We start from the raw sequence: 17,312 nt of genomic DNA on the forward strand, positions 1-17,312 counted from the left end.
AAATAAATAAAAGATTATAATATTTTCTTCTAGAGGTGAAATAAATCATCTTGAAGTGCGTGGTTCCCATATTAAAGGTAATCACAGTAGAGAATTAAATGAGAAGCAATGCCCAACGAAAAGAATCAAATAGAAGCTGCTTTCTTGCTACAAAAGGATACTCACATGATGACAGAGGGAAGGAGAGAAATAGAAAACTTTAAAGATGAAATGGGCAGAAACAGGTTCATCTCTTCTCGAAAACTAAGCCTTAGAGAATTTCCTAGACTCAGTTTCCTTCTCTTTATGATTTCATTACTGGTACTGGCTGGTTGGCTCAGTGGTAGAACATTGGCCCCACGTGTAGATGTCTCGGGTTCGATTCCTGGTCAACCACACAGGAGAAGCAGATATCTGCTTCTCCACCCCCCCCCCTTCTCTTATTCTCTCTCTTTTCCCCTCCCACAGCCATGGCTTGACTGATTCTAGAGTGTTGGCTCTGGGTGCTAAGGATGCCTCTGTGGAGCCTTCCCTTCAGGCACTAAAAAAATAGGTCAATTGCGAGCATGGCCCCAGATGGGCAGAGCACCAGCCCTGGATTGGGGTTGCCGGGTGGATCCCAGTTGGGGTGCATGTTGGAAAAGAAGAAAAAAAAAGAGCAATGATTTCATTACTTCTAGCAGAGAATCAAAACACAAATAAGGTAAAGGGATCAGCAAAAAAACATATATACATAACATGTAATTACAGACAACAAGGTGGCAATAGCCAGTGAGGTGGGGGAAGAAGAGCAAAGTGGAGTGGGAATGGGAATGGCAAGAGACTTTGCCTGGGTGGGGAGGTGCACCATGTGGTGTGTAGATGGTGTTATATCGAGTTGTACACTTAAAACCTGTATTATGGTTTGGCAAATGATGTCATCTCAATATGTATATTGAGATGGTATATATATATATATATATATCATTTGATGTAAAACATCAAAAATAAACAAACAAACAACAAACAAAAATCTTATACACTTTGCAAAGTTTTCTGCCTGAACAAACTATAACAAAAGTGAGATAAATGCAGATTTCTCTGTCCTACTTTTAGTTTTATCCATATAGAAACTTTTAGAATAATGTACAAGAAGATGAATTTTAAATAAATAATAAAAATAAAGGCAAATTTGATGCAAAGTTTGAGAGTTACTGATCTAAACAGAACTTGGAGTAAATGATTGTAGAACCAATCTGGACTCACCGAATATTGGAGAGTTACTCGACTATGCCTTCGAGAATAAGAGTTGTTTGATCAACTTATTAATTAGTTGTTTTCTGTAAGTGACTCTTACTTTGAAGTTTTTCTTCAAACTCTAGAGAACTTGAGAAAAATTTGCCTTAGTTAGCCTTTCAATAGCCAAATAACCTCACAAAAAAGAGGCAAATATTTTAACAATTAGCTATTATTATTATTACTATTATTATTATTATTATGTAATGCAAGTTGTGTGGAATTTTGCAAAAGACTTGATTACTATCTTAACCACCTATAGATGTGTCATTAATGAAAATGAAATACTAATAGGATTGTTTCATAAAGCATGCTTAGTGCAATTACAATTCTGTATATTACAATTAAAAATCATAATTGTTCAGAAATATTTTCTAACATCTTTTTCTAACTAAGGACATTTAATTATTGTCTAGTCTCTTTTGGTTTGAGGTTTCTAAATTATAGTACCCCAATTATAAAATATGCACAACATTTAAAAATACAATAAAAATCAAAACAGAAACTTTGACTATTCCCTGGCACACTTGAACTTTAGAGAGACAAACTTTAGTAATAAAACTTATTGGCACTCGCATTTGTCCACTTGCTCCATATTTAGAGGGTTTAAGATAGAAATCCTTCATTCAATGGTGCAGATTTCTGAAGAAGGTGCAAAGAGCTTTAACAAACTTGAAAGTGTTGAGTGCAGCTCAACTTCTCTTGATTTTCTTTGGAGAACAGTGTGAATTGTTTTGGAATTAATCGTGAACTATTTAGTTGCAAATGATCAAAACACAAGCCCACTGGAGGTCCTTTGAAAGTTCAGGGCTAAATCTCTAAAGCCTTTAGCTCAATGTTACTCAGAGAATAATACCTGAAAACACAAATACCATTTTCTCAGATTGGCCTCTCAACCCATTCTTGATGGGATTAAAAAGGTCAGAGTTAAAGCAGGGATTTGAGAGTAATCGCCGCCTGGGTTTGAGACTTTCAGTACCACTTACTGCCTGTGAAATTCTGTGCAAGTTAACTGAGTTACTCTCTTATTGTCTTAGTATCACAGCTTTGAAGATGGCTGTTGTAACGATTATATTCTTATGGTTTATTATCATAATCGTCGCTACATTAAGTCTAACTCAACATAAGAATTGTTGAATGTGCAAATGGTCCAGGAAGGAGAGAGGCATAGTTAAGGATGGTGGTGACTGGAGATGGGGGATTTCTCTCCCACATGGCTCCCTCAGAAAAGACTCCCTGTGAGCCCAGGGGCCAGCACTAGAGGAATACAAAATGTATTATTCATCTTGACAATAAGAGGGAAAAAGTGATGAGGAAAGGAAGGAATTAGAAAAAAAACATGTATACAAGATACAAATCAATGAAGAGAATTTTGAAGCAAGTTTCCAGGTAGGACAGTCAGATTCTGGCACTGACTGGTTTAACAGAGGATGTGTAGTTCCTGAGACCGTATGTACCAACCTGTTCCTGTAAAATACTAGTATAGCCTTTCCTGCTTTGGCTATGATAGTCCTTGGCCAAGTTTACTTGTTCAATCTACCCCTCTATTGCTAAATATATCTGTATATGTACTCATTCTTCCTTACTTACATCCTATTTCAAAGGATACAAGAAGGTATTTCTTTCTAAATATCCTCTTACCTCCTCCCTTAGATCTACAACTATTTCTGCCTTACAGGTTTATTCCACTCAGCCTATAACTAGAGTTTTGTCTTTTTCTCTTTTCCAAAGATAACAAATTCTCTTCTCTGCTTCATCTGTTTCTTTCCTTCCTCAAATGCCTAACAACAGTTCTAGAGCCAACAGCACTGGCTTCAAGCTCCATGTCTCACCCTCATCACTCCTGTGACCACTACATTCTGACTTTCCCATGTGTTGGGCAAATGAGTTTGTAAAATTAGTGTTGAGTTTGCTCACTTGTATTGTTAAAAATAGTGCTGGTCTGCCTGACTGGGCCATGGAGCAGTGGATAGAGCGTCGGACTGGGATGCGGAAGACCCAGGTTCGAGACCCCAAGGTCTCCAGCTTGAGCAAGGGCTCATCTGGCTCATCTGGTTTGAGCAAAAGCTCACCAGTTTAAGCCCAAGGTCGCTGGCTCTAGCAAGAGGTTACTCGGTCTGCTGAAGGCCTGCGGTCAAGGCACATATGAGAAAGCAATCAATGAACAATTAAGGTGTTGCAACGCGCAAAGAAAAACTAATTAATGATTGATGCTTCTCATCTCTCCGTTCCTGTCTGTCTGTCCCTGTCTATCCCTCTATCTGACTATCTCTGTCTCTGTAAAAAAAATAAAAAATAAAAAAAGAAAGAAATTACAGGGTAGGAATAGTATTAAAAAACGAGACTAAGAGACATGGACAAGAGTGTGGTGGTTACCAGGGGTGGGGAGAGGGAGGACGCAAGAGGGAAGGAGGGAGAGGGTTAGGGGGAGGGGGAGGGGCACAAAGAAAACTAGATAGAGGGTGACGGAGGACAATCTGACTCTGGGCGAGGGGTATGCAACATAATTTAATGACAAGATAACCTAGACATGTTTTCTTTGAATATATGTACCCTGATTTATTAATGTCATCCCATTAACATTAATAAAAATTTATTTAAAAAAAAAAAGTAAAAAAAAAAAAATTAGGATTTGTCTTTTAAAAATCTTAAAGAAGAGAAAAAAAAATGGTGCTGGTCTGTGAAATTGCTAATTACCTTCTTGCTTGGGAAGGACCATTGTTATATTAATGTTTGCTGGAGGAGGAATTTCATGCCAAAAAGTTTTGAAAAGAACAGAGAAGGAGAAGGAGAAAGAAGCCAAGATGGCAGGGAAAGAGAGAAGGAGATGAGAAACAGAGGTGAGGGCTTTTGCGAGCTCCACTGAAACTGGTGGAGGCCTTTGATTCTAGGAAAAACTGGAGAAGATTCTCCTGGTTGTGGAACCGGAGAATGTGTGAGTGGCTTTGGGAGCCCGGTGTGTTTATTTGCTCATCGGCCTGTACAAGTCTTGAATAAAGGAATGGCCCACCAGTTTCTGGCTCCACTTTTTCTTTACCGTCTGCCCAAATCCAATGGGAAGCTGCAGGTGAGTGGCCATAATGGTGGTGGCTAATGGCCTTACATCATGCCAGTTTATACGCCCACCTTCTACTTGCCCAATCCAAGGGCTCCTTTTCAAATCTCATCCTGCATGACTTTGGTACAACTTTGACCCTGCTGGTTGTCTTTTTCTCCAAGCCTCCTCTTCCCTTGGTCTAATAACTTGCCTTCCTTGCATTTCTCTGTCTGCTTTTCCTCCCCGTCTCTTTTATGGCCTTCTCTGCCTTTAGAGGCTGGTGTTCTCCAGGGTCTCATCCTCTGTCCTCAAAGCATTATTTTATATCACTGCTCTAGACTCTGCCATCTATCCTAAAGTTTCATTGTCTGTTCCCAATCTACACTTTTCAGCTTATGCCCACCAATCTTTTTCTGCATCCTTCCTCCACCAACTGGACTAATTATGCCACTTTACAACATTCAACAATACTAATAAGAATATGCAAGATTTCACCTTTACCCTCTCTGTCTTTCATTGTTTCCCTCCTGCCAGAATTGTCCTTTCTTTTCTTCTTGGTGAACACTTATTTACATTTTAAGAAAACCTTCTCTAGGGCATTTAGTAGCAAGGTTTTTCCCTTGAAACCATGAAAAGAAATGTAGTATTTTTTGTTCTCTTTGCTTCCACAACCCTTTTTTTTCTACTAGTATAGCATTCATTATATCGTATTATAATTAATTATATCAGTGTACTTTCTTAGGCTAGAGTTTTAGTTCTTTGATAATAAGAGCTGCATCATATTAATCTTTTAATCCCCAGGAACTATAATAGTGCCTAGCATATGGTAGATTTATTTTAAAAATATATTTGCTTACATATTACATGTGTGTTGGAAACATGATAAGCATTAGTTTAGATACAGGAGAAATAATAGAAAAGAAATTTTACTGTTAGTCTACTTTAGGTGGATTTAATACAATTCAACAGATATTTACTGAGTGGCAACATTTAATTAGCAATGTGTCATTTATATTAGCTTTAAGAATAGAAATTTGAGCAAGAAAATAAGATTTACTTCAGGAAAAAAAGTAAGAAAGCAGATTAGATTTATAGGCTATTATTATATTTTAAAACTACATTAAATGACAAATTTTTATTAGATGTTAGATTAAATGTAGCTCATTAGATTTCTAACATGACACTAATATCTACATATCTGAACATTGTAACCACACTTTTATCAGTATCTTGTCTTTCAGAACAGTACAACACAATCCATTTCCTATGTCATGCTTAGAAATACACATATTCTAAATTTTATATCACTCATCTGGTTTACATTTTCAGTACTGAAATTGAATTTCTTTTAACTAAATAAACATACATTCAAAAGGTGTACAAATCATAAGTGCATAGCCTGATGAAATACCATAAAATAAGCACACTTACATAACCTGCACTTAGATGAAGAAATAGGACATGACCAATGCCACAGAAGCCACGTTAGTGAGCCTTCTTAACCACTAACGTTTTTCTGTTCCCTAAAGATAACCACCATCATGGCATCTCATACCAGAACTTAGTTTTGAAATTTACATAATTTGAGCCTTCCTGAGCAAAAATCATGGATATCTGCTACTTAAGCACCCTTGCAGAGAGGACTCTGTGGCAGCTGCCAGGAGTGTGGTTAGCTGACAGTGTCTAGTTATGAGCTTCTGCACGATCTGTCTCAGCTTTTGAGCCAGCGCCTCACTATTTTGGTGATTCCCCAGTCAATGACTAAGTCAGGTGGCAGTAACTTAAGGACATGCTCATCTTAGAGCAGCCCACAGGCTAAACTAAACAAGGTGGTGGCAAAAGGGCCTAGCCATTTCTACCCAAGGCAGATTGCACTAATTTCCCGTCTTTACTCCAAAATTCCCCACTTGGCTGGCAGAAACTGTCAGATTTGCAACATGCTCTGATAATGCCTTTTGCTTATTCCAGCTGCTGCTCTTTTCCTTTCCCTGGTAAATAAATTTTTTGCTGACATGGAATCTGTTTGTTTTTTTTTTGCTTTGCTTTTCCTTTTAGTTTTTTACATGAGAGGAGAGGAGACAGAGAGCCAGACTCCCGCATGTGCTCTGACCGGGATCCACCCAGCAACCCCCCTAAAAGGCAATGTTCTGCCCATCTGGGGCCACTCATTGCTCAGCAACCCAGCCATTTTTAGCACTTCAGGTGGAGGTTTCACTAAGCATCCTCAGCACCTGTGGCCAACTCACTGGAACCAATGGAGCCATGGCTGTGGGACAGAAAGAAAGAGAGGAGAGAGAGAGAGAGAAGGAGGGGGGAGAGGAATATAGAAGCAGATGGTCACTTCTTTTGTGTGCTCTGACCATGAATTGAACCCGGGACATCCATATGACAGGTTGATGTTCTACCACTCAGCCAACTGACCAGGGCTTATTTTTGCTTTTCTTATCTTATTTTTACTATTATATTAGTTTTTCTTTTCATTTGAACTATTCTGAATAACAATGCTATGAACATATGTGCAAGATTTTTGTGGACTAGTGTTCTGATATCTTTGGGCAAATTTATATTTATGAATAGAATTGTTGGGTCTAACCAACCTTAAATAAACAATATATGATGGCCTGACCTGTGGTGGCGCAGTGGATAAAGCATTGACCTGGAAATGCTGAGGTCGCCGGTTCGAAACCCTGGGCTTGCCTGGTCAAGGCACATATGGGAGTTGATGCTTCCAGCTCCTCCCCCCTTCTCTCTCTCTCTGTCTCTCTCTCTCCTCTCTCTCCCTCTCTGTCTCTTTCTCTCTCCTCTCTAAAAATGAATAAATAAATAAAAAATTTTAAAAATGGAAAACAAACAAACAAACAATATATGAGAGTTCCAGTTGCTTTTTATACCAATACTTTTTACCAATACTTTGTGTTGCCAGTCTACTGACTTTTGCTCTAGAGTGCATAACGGGATATTTTGTGGTGATTTTAATTAGCATTTCCCTAATGACTAATAACATTCAGCATCTTTTAATATGCTTATTTTTCAATTTTATCTTCTGTTCATATAATTTATTCATTTTTATGATTCTTTTTTTTTTCTTTTTACCTTCTTTTTTTTTAAAGAGACAGAGAGTTAGAGAGAGGGATAGATAAGAAAAGACAGACAGGAACAAGAGAGATGAGAAGCATTAATCATCAGTTTTTTGTTGATTGATTGCTTTCTCATATATGCCTTAATCGTGGGCCTTCAGCAGACCAAGTGACCCCTTGCTCGAGCTAATGACCCTGGGCTCAAGCTGGTGAGCCTTGCTCAAACCAGATAAGCCTGTGCTCAAGCTGGCGACTTCGGGGTCTCGAACCTGGGTCTTCCACATCCCAGTCTGACGCTCTATGCACTGTGCCACCACCTGGTCAGGCTTGACTTTTATTCTTAACTTGAAGAAGTTACTTATATATAATCAGGGAACTAGTCCTTTGTCACATATATGTACTATTAATATTTCACCAGCTTATCTTGACTATTTATTTTCCAATTATATTTTTTTTATTTATTTATGTATGTATTGTATTTTTCTGGAGTGAGAAGCAGGGAGGCAGAGAGACAGACTCCCGCATGTGCTCAACAGGGATCCCGCCCTAGCACGCTCACTAGGGCATGATGCTCTACCCATCTGGGGCATTGCTCCATTGCAGCCAGAGCCATTCTAGTGCCTGAAGTGGAAGCCATAGAGACATCCTTAGCACCTGGGCCAACTTTGCTCCAGTGGAGCCCAGGCTGCAGGAGGGGAAGAGAGAGATAGAGAGAGAAAGAAGAGGGAGAAGAGTGGAGAAGCAAATGGGCGCTTCTCCTCTGTGCCTGACCAAGAATCAAACCCGGGACTTCCACATGCCAGGCCAATGCTCTACCAGTGAGCTAACCAGCCAGGGCCTTCCAATAATATTTTTAATTTGCAGAGGCTTAAGTTTTGATAAAGTCCAGTTTATCAACTTTTCTTTTATTGTTAGTATTTTTGTGTGTGTTCTAAGATATATGTGTAAACCCAAGATCATAAAGATGTTCTCTTAGGTTTTCCTCTAGAAGATTTGTAGCTTTAATTCTTATGTTTAGGCATATTCTTTATCTCAATTTATCATTTGTGCATGGAATATGATAGGCATCAAATATCTTTTGACGAGATTAAAAAATTTTTATGGTCTTCTGAACTTCTTGAAGTATTAAATAAATATTGTATCTAATTTGATGTTAAGGGTAAAACTGAGTTGAGAGGTGAAGAGAGTACTCAACAGATTAATTCTTGTTAATATTTATATGCCTGCAAAGAAAGAGACCTACTCAGGTACACCTCCACACTCACTCATCTATATACATATTGAAAAAGAACAAATAAGTTAATTGTGCATAAGACAGAATGTAGTCAAGTAAGGTAACTGAAGAAATAACTACAATGCTGATAACTGAAGGGGATATAGAAAAGACAAAGAAAAAATGTAACAAATCTACCCTGGCTAGATAGCTCCATTGGTTAGAGCATTGTCCCAAAATGCAGGGGTCTCTGGTTTGATCCCTGGTCAGGGCACTTACAGGAACAGAATGATGTTTCTCTCTCTTTCTCCCTTCCTCTCTCTAAAATGAATTAAAAATATACATTAAGAAAAAAATGTAACAGATAATGCTAGTTTAATCAGGGGTTCAAAAAAAAAACCAGAAAAGACAAAGAAAAAAGACATTTGTAATGTCACTTTTTAAGATATAGTATTGATTTTACTTATTTTCAAACTAAAAATATATTATCAAGCTTCCAAGTTGTACAGTATCTCTAATTGGAATTCATAGATATATGAAAGTCTAAAAAAGTAGAAGTCACTTTGATTTAAAGATTTAAAGATTAGTATAAAAATCAGGCCCCATTCCTTCTGAAATTGTGCTTTTAGGGATTTCTAATTTTTCATATAGAAGTAGTTTATTTATTTTCATATTAGAACATTAAAAAATGGCTTAAAATCTATCCACTCGCCTATTCACCTTCCTACTCAAGAATTCCTCCTTAGAGACCAAAGAAAAAATGCATTTCCTGCTTTTGATGAAAAACATGCTATTGCTTTGTCATCACATAGACAAGGAACATTAGATCAAAACAATTGGGAGCAAATCCCTCTGGACAGCTATTTCAAACCTGGTGTACTCTGGCTTTGATGAGAGAGAGAGAGAGAGAAAGAGAGAGAGAGAGATACAGAGAGGAAAATCAAGTAAAGATTTATGTAAAGTATTGTCTTGATTAATCAAGATTGCTAAAAATTATATATATTTAGAGCTATCTTTTCAATTTAATTACTGATGATTTTGAAACAAGAGTTACATATATTATGGATAGAGAATGGACATTTTTCAAATCTTCACAAGAAATTATATATATATTTTTTCTTCCCCAAACTTAAAAAGGATACTGTATGATAATGCTATATGCAAATTTAATTATCTTTACCCACTTAGAAATCTAATCAATAAGTGAGCTTTTTTTAATGGCATATTGTTTAACAGTTTAAGTAGGGACACAATGTAGTGGTAATATTGTCATGTAGCAGTGTGACGTGTGGGTCCCTGGCTTCAAACATTTTTCTCTCTTTTTTCGGTGTCTATAACAAAACTGGGGAAGAAAACAAGTTAAAAAATCAAAGTTGCTGAAGTTATTGAGCTAGCTTGTTAGTAACCTTTGCTATTTAATTTACTTTTCTTCAAAGTACATTTTTTATAGCTCTGAGATTCAGAGACTATAGAATATACCATTGGAGGTAGAACAAAACCGTTTGTATTGTAAAACAATTTTTTTTAATATGAAAGAAAACCACTTTATCATTTTCCACCATGTAGTGAAATCACTTTGTAATTTATTATATATTTTTTACCTTCTTTTTCCTACAAGGAGATCAATTTTTCAAATATACTAATTCTGTTTTCTAAAATATAAAGCCATGGTCTGAGAAGAAAAAGCCTGCAGTGCAAAGAAGATGTGGGGATTTAGGTGCAAGGAATTAGCGGGACAAAAAACGATGAAGTGGAATTAGAGTAAGCAGGTAATTAAAGGCTGCTGAGGACTAAGGGGGGAGAATAGCAGGCTGGTAATTGGCAGGTGACCTCTGCAGCCACTCTGTGCAGCAACAAAAAGAATGGTTTCGAGTGGAGCTGAAAGTCAGTTATGAAAAAAAATGTGCATGTAAATAGCATTTGGAACCTGATACCTCCTTAGTTATACGTACAAAAGCAAAACGATTTTTTAAAAAATCAAGTTTCAGTTAAGTATAGTGTAAAATCTTTTGACATTAATCACAAAGTAAGTTAGGCAAAATTATTCCTTAATATTTATTTTCCGCCCTGACTGACTGGCTCAATGGTAGAGCATTGGCCCTGCCTATGGATGTTCTCGGTTCATTCTTGGTCATGCACACAGAAGTGACCATCTGCTTCTCTACTCCTCCCCCTCCCCTTGCTCTCTCTCTCTCTCTCTCTCTCTCTCTCTCTCTCTCTCTCTCTTCCTCTCCGGCAGCCATGGCTAGACTGGTTCTAGTGCATGGCCCAGGCGCTGAGGATGGCTCCGTGGATCCTCCACCTCAGATGCTAAAAATAGCTCAGTTGGGATCTAGGCCCCAGATGAGGTTGCTGAGTGGATCCGGTCAAGGCACATGTGGGAGCCTGTCTTTCTATCTCCCCTCCTCTTACTTGGAAAAGTAAATTAAAAATAAAAGATTTATTTTCTAGTTTATATATTTACTAATATTTGAATGCAAGTATTTGTGATATTTTTGGAGATATAAACAAAAGACTTTTGAAATATTTATAATATAAGCAAGATAATTTATTGTCAGTTCCATTGAACTGTTCAACAAATATTCACTGAGTGCATTTAATGTAGCAGACAGTGGTCAATACTCTGGAGGGACATGAGTGACAGAAGGGACAAAACCTTCTGCTTCAGTAAGCTCCTCTACAAACTATAATAAGTAACAGATTGAAACTGAATGCTGAACTCCTAAGAATGGGGTAATCAGGGAGAACGAGGGGAGCTATGCAAGGTTTGGGAAGAAAATGGAGGCAGCATTAAACAAGGAACTTCTCCACCCTGGCCAAAAAGCTCAGTTGGTAGATTGTTGGCTTAGCACAAAATTGCCAGTTCCATCCCCAGTCAGGGCACATGCAGGAACAGATCACTGTTCCTATCTGTCTGTTCGTCCATCTGTCTCTCTTCCTCCCTTCCTCTCTCTTTAAAATCAATAAATTTAAAATAAATAAATAAATAAACAAGGAACTCCAGAAAGAGAGTAAAAGGTGAGATGGTCAGGAAAATGTGCAGGTTGTGAATGAGTCTGCAGATAATCACGTAGGAAAAGAAGGCAGCTTTTGAAGTACATGTAGAGTTCAGCAAGTGACTCCGAAACCGATGCAAAATAAACTATAGTGAACTTTTGGTATTAATTTCCCGTAATTATAAAATACTAGAACTAATGCCATTAAAACAGCTTAAAATTAATGACATTGAAAATAACAGTGACACTAAATATTAACATATTTTAAATATAAAATATAAACTCATGTTCTCAATATTAAGTGTAAAAATACATTTGTAAAAAATATTGTATTATTATTTTCATATAGAGTAGAAAATATTAGTCTCACTCAAAAATTAAAAGTGTACATTATATAAATATAGATAATTTCAATTAAAATGTTATTTTATTAAAATATGTCTTTAAGAAGCAAAGTGTATCAGAGATGTCATGGCTGAATTTTGTGCAAGTTTTTCTAGTTTAGAAAAATACTTTAAAAACTGCTTTTTGATTTTACAGTGGTCAGAGCAATAAAGAGAACATAGTTATATGCCAAGTTGAAATAGTTTGCTTTAACTTTTGACACTTCAAATAATGTTATCTCTTTTTGTTTACTTTTGCTCAATTTCAAATTTTAAGACAGTTAATGCTGGAAAATGACTCAAGATTAAAATGGTATGTATTTTTTTATTTTTTTTATTATTTTACTTTTGGTATGTATTTTTCTAATAGCAAATTTTTGTATTTAAACATAATATGGTAAATGAGAGTGTCAAAATTATTAAAGTGCATTTACTACTGGTCTTGCTGAGGTTTTAGAATTTGCTGTTATAAAAAAATAAAGTGTAATTACAATAATATAGTTCAGAAAATAATAAAATACAGGAGTGTTTGAAGACAATCAGTTCTGAAAATCTGCAATAGCATATTGCATGAACTGGAGAGAGTAAAGGAAAACCAATCAGAAAACAAATCTGTGAACATGGGTGGTCATCTATGAAATATTTATATAAATACACATACACACACATTGGTGTTTCAGACATAGCTTAGTTGGTGTGGGTAATATTTAAAACTGCTGAAAATTCCTTTGGTAAGAATGTCCATCAAACCTTAGGCTTCTAATTATATATTATAAGCTTGACCTGTGGTGGCGCAGTGGATAAAGCGTCGACCTTGAAACTCTGAGGTCGCTGGTTCAAAACCCTGGGCTTGCCTGGTCAAGGCACATATGGGAATTGATGCTTCCTGCTCCTCCCTCCCCCTTCTCTCTCTCTCTCTCTCTCACACACTCTCTCTCTCTCTCTCTCTCTCTCTCTCTCTCTCTCTCTCCTCTCTAAAAAAAAAATAATAAATGGCAAGAAATGAAAGAATTTGTAATTATATATTATAAAATGATTATTAGATTAAGTTTCACTGGAGAAAAATGTATAGGGCAAAGGTTACTTTTTGTATATTTTGTTATGTTTTTTATTTAGTCTTTTAGTTAGTTGCCTGATAATTATAAATATAAATGAGGATGATATATCAATACATATAATGTATACCATTCACATGGGGCTTTTACTCAGCAGCTTTCACCTACCACATGACAGATACTGTGCAATGGTGCTGGGTATAAAAGAGATATAAGAAGATTGATCCTGGTCCAATCATGAGACACAGATAAAAACAAATACAATATTGACTATATATGTGTATAAATGCCAGAGGCAGAGGATGGGAGGTAGGAGAAATGGGTAAACTCTTTTGATTTTGTTGTTGTTGTTTTTTGTTTGTTTGTTTCAGTTTAAATACTTTTTTTAAAAAAGGAGACTTGTCTAACACTATTATTTCAATTTTTCCTCTTTGATTGCCTATGTTTATATACATTTAGGGCATGTAACATAATGACAGATCTGACCTCAAGCAAAGCAGTTTTATGAAGGTATGCCAAGGCACATTGCATGCTCTAAAATTCACTCCTTAAACACACCCCTTCTCTTGGGAAGTCTCTTGCCTACAGAATTTTGTACTCTCCAGCTATCAACTATGTGATTGTCAGCCCCAGGAAACTTATTTTTAAAAATGTCATTCTTGTGATATTGGAGGGGAAAAAATATATCTAATTTAAAATGTAGTGATTTTAACTTAACTCTTCTGGTTCATTTTTTAGGGTTTAAAATAGACATATATAGGAGTAGAAACACATTCTGCTTTAGTAGAAAACCTAATTATTATTAAGCTTCTTATAATTTTGTATGCATAATTAATTTTTTCTATTTAGTTCTAGAATTTTTCAATAGTATAAAGATGTGTAGCTGTGGCTTTGATTTTTTATTTTCTGTACAATAGCTTCTTTGTTTGTTTTTCATTCAGTGAGAGGAGGGGAGGCAAAAAGAGAGACTCCCACATGCACTGTAATCAGGATTCACCTGGCAAGCCCCCTAAGGGATGATGCTCTGCTCCTCTGGGGCATTTGCTCCTTTGCTCAGTAACCGAGTTCTTCTTAGTACCTGAGGTGGAAGCCATGAAGTCATCCTTTGTGCCCTGGGCCAACTCGCCCAAACAAGCCATGGCTGCAGGAAGGGAAGAGACAGAGAGAAAGAAATGAGTGGGAGAGGGGTAGAGAAGCAGATGGGTGCTTCTCCTGTGTGTCCTGATCGGAAATTGAACCTGGAACATCCACATGCCTGGCCAATGTTTTACTGCTGAGCCAAACTACTAGGGCCAGTTCTCTTTACAATAGTTTTATTTTCTATCTTATTTGACTAGCTTGAATCACCCTTTAATTTCCCATATCTATTTTCTCATTGATACAACATGATAATGTCTACTCACCTTGCAGACATATTGTGAAGTGTCATTGATTTTTTCTAAGTTCTTAAAACATTTTCCGAGTCTTGGAGAGAAATGTATAATAGAGAGATTATATTTAACTATAACTCGTTTTTCCTCCATGTGTTTTTTCCAAAGTTCAAACTGATAAATATGCTTCTTGAATCTGCAAATTTTCAATATGTTTGCTGAAACATTGAAGAAAATTTTCAGTGACTATTACTCCAAGGGAAAATATATAAAAAGCCTCACTGGCATTTATATGTGCATTGGTATAGAAACAACTAATGGTTATAAAATGTGTTTAGAAGATAAAATGTAGAAAGTTAAATTTCAACTAATTTAGTACACTGTGAATTTAACTTTATAATAGTCATCTTTTTTTATATAGTTTTTACTTTATCTCATTCCTCCCCATATGCTAATGTAACAGTCTATTAACAGGTTGAAAGTAAATTAGATAAAAGTTTTGTTGTTTTGTTTTGTTTTTACTTATATGATAATCATTCTTACTTCCTCTTAGGTTTATTATTTTTCTGGGTAGAATGGCATAAGTTTTATCAAATATAACATAAATTTCCTGAGCAGGTAGTGAAGCAGTGGATAGAGCATTGGACTGGGATGCGGAGGACCCAGGTTTGAAACCCTGAGGTCACCGGCTTAAGCGTAGGCTCATCTGGTTTGAACAAGGTTCACCAACTTGAGCCCAAGGTCACTGGCTTGAGAAAAGGGTCACTTGGTCTGCTGTAGCCCCCTGGTTAAGACATATATGAGAAAGCAATCAATGAACAACTAACGTGCCACAACTTAGAATTGATATTTCTCATCTCTCTCCTTTCCTGTCTGTCTGTTCCTCTCTCTGTCTCTATTTATCTCTATCACAAAATATATATAACATTAATTTTAAAAAAGCAACAATTGTATTTGCAAGTAAGCATGTAAACATTCTTGAATATGGCAATTCTTTGAATTTGAAAGTTAATTCTGACTTTAGGATGTATACATATAATTGTAAATTTATATACTGAAAACAATAATATTTTATAGAACTACTAAAGGATAAGGAAGGCAGCCACAAAGTGAGAAGTCAAGAGTAATGCACTACATTATTTCCAGGACAGTGTCCAATATGTCATGTACAAACAGCCAAGCTATGTGGTCCTAATTTTAGTTAATAGTCATTTCTCTCTAACAACTTATTTCAATATAACTACAAGAAAAAGGAATCAATTTGACAACATTAAATTCAAGCAAGACACAGAGAGAGAATACCTTAGTATTAAGCAGGTATTAGGGCAATATGAAAAAAGAATTCCAGGTATTAAAGCCATTGTACAAATAATATTGGCCCAAGAAAATTTAAAATATTTTGAAGTAATTCTTTTAGAGATTATAGAATATGGGAATTAGTTGATTGATAAAAAAGAAATGTTATTTTCTAATTTACTAGCATCGCCTTTCAAATTAATTTGAATAATAAGTTTTGATTTATTCACATATGTATATAAACCCTAAAGTCATTACTTTACTTTCAATAATGGTTAAAGCATCCAAACAGAGCATCAGTACAGAAACAAGGGACTTTGACAATTATAGATATATACAGAACATTCCACCCAATAGTAGCAGAGTACATATTCATATAAAGTGCACATGGGACATTTTCTAGGATAGATTTCATGTTAAGTCACAAAACAAGTTTTAACAAATTTAAGAAGATTGAAATCATGGCCAGTATTATTCTGAGCACAGGGGAATAAAATGAGAAATCAATAGAAGAAAAACTGGAAAATTCAAGAATATATGGAAATTAAGCATCCTATTCTGGAAAAACTAATGTGTCAAAAAATAAATCAAAGGACTATTAGAAAATATCTTGAGATAAATAAAAATAAAAACACAAAATATTTAAACTTACAAGATACAGCAAAAGCAATACCAAGAGAAAAATTTAGAGTATTAAGTGTCTATACTGGAAAAGATCTCAAAAAAGCAATCTAACTTTACACTTCAAGGAACCAGAAAAGGAACAAAGTAAGCCCAAAGTTAACAGAAAGAAGGAAATAATAAAAATTAGAAAAAAATTACCAAAATAGAAAAATCATAAAAAATCATCAAAACTAGGCCCTGGCTGGTTGGCTCAGTGGTAGAGCGCCGGCCTGGCGTGCAGGGGTCCTAGGTTCGATTCCTGGCCAGGGCACACAGGAGAAGTGCCCATCTGCTTCTCTGCCCCTCCCCCTCTCCTTCCTCTCTGTCTCTCCCCCTCCCGCAGCGAGGCTCCATTGGAGCAAGGATGGCCCGGGCGCGCTGGGGATGGCTCCTTGGCCTCTGCCCCAGGCGCTAGAGTGGCTCTGGTCGCGGCAGAGCGATGCCCCGGAGGGGCAGAGCATCGCCCCCTGGTGGGCGTGCCGGTTGGATCCCGGTGGGGCGCATGCAGGAGTCTGTCTGACTGTCTCTCCCCGTTTCCAGCTTCAGAAAGATAAAAAAAAAAAAAAAATCATCAAAACTAGAGTTGGTATTTGAAAATATCAACAAAATTGAGAAACCTTTACCTAGACTAAGGAAACAAGAGAGAAGACTAAAATAACACAAACAAAAAGAAAAAAAAAGAAAAAGGAGATACAACAGCTGATGTCATCACAAAAATAAATATAAGAAACTACTGGGAATAATTATATGCCAAAAAATTGGATAATGAAAGAAATGAATAAATTTCTAGAAATAAACCTATGGAGACTAAATCATAAAAAAAAATACCATCTGCATAGAACTATAACTAGTAAGGACATTGAATCAATAACCAAAAATGTCCATGACTAGATGGTTTTGCTTGAGAATCCTACCAGATATTTTAAGAATTAATGTCAATCTTTTCCAAACTCTTCCAAAAATTTGAA

Source organism: Saccopteryx leptura, chromosome 1, assembly GCF_036850995.1.
Source record: "Saccopteryx leptura isolate mSacLep1 chromosome 1, mSacLep1_pri_phased_curated, whole genome shotgun sequence".
NCBI classification, from domain to species: domain Eukaryota; kingdom Metazoa; phylum Chordata; class Mammalia; order Chiroptera; family Emballonuridae; genus Saccopteryx; species Saccopteryx leptura.